The sequence below is a fragment of the Pimephales promelas genome, chromosome 15, assembly GCF_988280905.1.
Source record: "Pimephales promelas chromosome 15, fPimPro1.hap1.1, whole genome shotgun sequence".
NCBI classification, from domain to species: Eukaryota; Metazoa; Chordata; class Actinopteri; order Cypriniformes; family Leuciscidae; genus Pimephales; species Pimephales promelas.
The window spans coordinates 1729761-1734525 of NC_142783.1; positions in this window are offsets into that span (position 1 = coordinate 1729761).

A 4765-nucleotide genomic window follows, 5' to 3' on the forward strand; every position below is an offset into this window, starting at 1 on the left:
AGAGGGCAAACCTCATCTCATGCTGCATTAGTGATGTGTGTGTCCGTCTGGAGTCCCAGTGCAGCAGCATCTCCAGCTCCTTAATATACATGTGCAAAAAACAATTCACAAAAACGTGAGCACGTTACTACGCTCGTTTCCGCCACAGAACAAAACATATTATAACACAATTGCGACTTTACACTCACCTAAAGGATTATTAACACACACTAATACTGTGTTTGACCCCCTTCCGCCTGAATTCTCCGTGGCGTTGATTCAACAAGGTGCTGAAAGCATTCTTTAGAAATGTCGGCCCATATTGATAGGATCGCATCTTGCAGTTGATGGAGATTTGTGGGATGAAGCTCCCGTTCCACCACATCCCAAAGATGCTCTATTGGGTTGAGATCTGGTGACTGTGGCGGCCATTTTGGTACAGTCAACTCATTGACATGTTCAAGAAACCAATTTGAAATGATTCATGGTGCATTATCCTGCTGGAAGTAGCCATCAGAGGGACATGGTGGCCATAAAGGGATGGACATGGTCAGAAACAATGCTCAGGTAGGCCGTGGCGTTTAAACGATGCCCAATTGGCACTAAGGGGCCTAAAGTGTGCCAAGAAAACCATTACACCACCACCAGCAGCCTGCACAGTGGGAACAAGGCATGATGATCCATGTTCTCATTCTGTTTACGCCAAATTCTGACTCGACCAACAGAAATCGAGACTCATCAGACCAGGCAACATTTCTCCAGTCTTCAACTGTCCAGTTTTGGTGAGCTCTTGCTAACTGTGGCCTCTTTTTCCTATTTGTAGTGGAGATGAGTGGTACCCGGTGGGGTCTTCTGCTGTTGTAGCCCATCCGCCTCAAGGTTGTGTGTGTTGTGTCTTTTCTGCATACCTCGGTTGTAACGAGTGGTTATTTCAGTCAAAGTCGCTCTTCTATCAGCTTGAATCAGTCGGCCCATTCACCTCTGACCTCTCGCATCAACAAGGCATTTTGGCCCACAGGACTGCCATCGCATACTGGATGTTTTCCCCTTTTCACTCCATTCTTTGTAAACCCTAGAAATGGTTGTGTGTGAAAATTCCAGTAACTGAGCAGATTGTGAAATATTCAGACACCAACAACCATGCCACAATCAAAATCGCTTAAATCAAGCTTCCATATAGGTTTTTTTTTCCTGTTAAGATTTTTTTCTTTCGTCCGCTATTAGCAAAAGTTCCTTATTTTAATAATATATAAATAAAAATGGCAATAAATATCATGTCCTAAAATTTTAAATATGCATCGCAATTTATGACTTTAGGAGGTTCTGGGCTCATCAAAATCCTCCTCCTAAAACTAAAAATTAATAATAATAAAAAAAAGAATAAAATGACAAACACAAAAAACAAGTAAAACTACACAATTAAAATGAAATCAGAAAATATAAAAGTTAAAATCCAATACAAAATATTAACAACAACTATATAATAGGATATCAATGATCCCAAAATTCATGCATCAAACCTGATAAGCTCATATTTCCCAGCATCAGTTCATAAGTTGCCAGCCACCGCCAGCATTTTTGATCATTTTCACAAAAGTTTCATGGCCCCCAGAATATGTTCTCTGTATCTGAACATGCAATATATCATAAGAAAGAACAGACCCTGTCCTCTTTATTCTGGCTTCACAACATTATTTTTATATCAACACTTGAATATGGGCAAGTTCCATAAAAATGCAAAAATATTCCAATAATAATGATATTATATACATATATCGTTATATAGCCTATATGTAAATAACATTTGGGAATATTAATAATAAACCCGTTCTTTTCAGGGAGTGAAACCTTCCAAGGTCTCTTTATTCTCTGTGTCTGCCCTATTATACCATAATTATGGAAGTATTGAAAGTGGGTTTTTGCAGAAATATCAGCATTATTCAAATGATCAAATTACACTGTAAATCTGACAACTGTTAGCTTGATGAAGGAATGGGTTTCGTCCAAACTATCTATAATGTATTTATGTGAAGTTAGAGCCATGAACAAAGTGTAATGTTTGAACAGGTGCTGTGGCTGTCAGTGAAGGTTGGAGAACTACAACTATATTAGTATCGCTCAGTTTCGTCGCCTGTCACTTTAAATACTCAAGCTCTGAAAGCATAGTGGATTCTGATTGGCTGTCAACATTTTTATCGTTCATCAGCTGGAAAAAAATCGTTCTGAAAGTGATTCCAACGACATCGTTCCTGTGTTGGTATCGCCGTTATAGTTCTGTTGCGGCTCTGCTATTCTGTTACACTTAAAGCTAATTCCAGAACGATATCTTTATTGATATTATCATTCTTGGTGCGAACAATCTTACAATCCTGCTTTAATCAATCATTTTACCTCTTTAAACTCACCTTTGATCAGCAAAATAACACATTTAAATGTTTTTCATGCTTTAAAATATCTTAAATGTAACTCGACACCCTTGCCTTATTTAGTATGCGCAGTTCTATGAATATACAAATGAGCCCCGCCTCCACTTACTCAGACGTTGATCTCACTCACATGTTGATCTGATTGGTTACAAGGTGGTTTGTGACGTCAGAAACACCAGCGATTTCAAAGCGTGTTTTTGAGACTGTCTTTGGTTCACTGCAGTTTTAAGGAGGAAATACTCAGCAATGCTGTCCACTTATCAATGCACACACGGTGTGTGTTAAAGCGGATATATCATGCAAAATCCACTTTTTTAGCCCTTAAAAGTGTTTATAAGTATAGACAAGATGAAATTATTCTCTTCAGGTGCTTCGTTTATATCTTTATATTCTGTTTTGGTCATATTTTTCTGTGACGTTTTTTGAACTATCACGTCACCGTATTTGCAGCGGAACTGACGAATAAGGACATCGACTACCGGTCCAACACTTCGAGCAATCCGCCATTATTATTTCTCGCTCCGATTTTGTAGTCCGAGCTCAATGATGCAGAAGTTACGAGAGGAAGTCAAAATGTTCGGTTGTTGGATGTACGTTAGTGACCTGAAGCACCTCAAGGATTCCCACTTCAACAACCTCCGCCAGTAACGTTATACAGAAGGGTTTGCCGATCGACTTCGTCTGAATGAGGGGTAAATTCCTTCTATCTTTGGAGACGACGAACAGAGCGTTTCGATAAGCTGTAAATATCGTTAATAAAAATAAAGTACTTTCTTAAAACACATGGTGGTCATGGTTTAGCAGTACCTTTGTCTTTCTTTGTTTTTGTTTTGAAGTAACGTTACACGTCTGCAGTATTACTGTGCTTCAGTTTCAAGGGTCATTCTGATGCTTTTCTAAACGTATCATATTATTAATACAGATTGTTTGTGGTCAGATTAGACCGTAGTCATTTATCTTGTCAGTTTGCTTGTTTTAACAAGAGAAATAGTCGACTTTCACTAATAACACAAAACAGTTAACTCACATTGTTCTGCAGGTTCGTCGTCGTCTTTATCGACTCGCTCGCTCTGGCTCGAATATGTAAGGCTTGATGGACAAGTCTTCTGTTGTTGACATTTTATTAACGTGTGAATAAAAATGTTCTTTGAAGGTATCGTATATAATCGTATATCTCTAATCAAACTACAATAATGGCCGAACGTGGGGAGTTGAACTGACCGTGAACTCATCGACCTGGAGAGCGGGCGGGGTGTGACGCATCTCCTTTTTATTTAAAGGGGCCGCTTTGAAACGGGTCGCTCACAGACGCACATCAGAAAAGGGGCTTGTGGAGCTATAATAATGAGGAATTCAGACCCAAGCATTGCAGTTATGTTTTATATAGACCACAACGGTATGATTTATATGTAAAAATTAATGATTTAAAAGCATGATATGTACCCTTTAAAGGGTTAGTTCACCCAAAAATGAAAATTCTGTCAGTATTTACTCACCCTCATGTTGTTCCAACCCCGTAAGACCTTCGTTCATCTTCGGACACAAATTAAGATATTTAAGATATTAAGATCGCTCCTGCATACAGTCCATAGGCTTCTTGAGGGAATGACACTTGCTGTCCCCGAAAAGTCATTAAAGACATCGTTAAAATAGTCCAAGTGACTACAGGGGCTCAATCTTAAGTTCATCAAACGACGAGAACACTTTTGTGCGCAAAAAAACAACAAAAATAACGACTTTATTTCAACTATTCACTTCCTTCTCCATGAGCCTGTAGTCAGGTAACGTAGTGTGATTGCGTAGAGCTACGTCACACGTAGGCTCACTATTGGCCGACGCTGGTCATGTGTGTGTGATGCGTGTGACGTACAATAACAGAAGCTTACGCTATTAAACTAGTAACCTGACTCGCGCAGAGGGAGAAATAAACCAATAGTTGAAATAAAGTCGTTACTTTTGTTGTTTTTTTGCGCACAAAAGTGTTCTCGTCGTTTGATAAAGTTAAGATTGAGCCCCTGTAGTCACTTGGACTATTTTAACGATGTCTTTAATGACTTTTCGAGGACAGCAAGAGTCAGTCCCTCAAGAAGCCTAAGTACTGTATGCAGGAGCGATCTTAATATCTTAAATATCTTAATTTGTGTTGCGAAGATGAACGAAGGTCTTACGGGGTTGGAACAACATGAGGGTGAGTAAATACTGACAGAATTTTCATTTTTGGGTGAACTAACCCTTTAAAGCGGATTAAACACACCACATACACACATAAACAACATAAAAGCTGGACTCCGTCAGACGCTGGAGTGGAAGGGTCAGAGTTGGCTTGTGTTCGCTGTAGAGAAGAGCCAGAGACTCGCCGC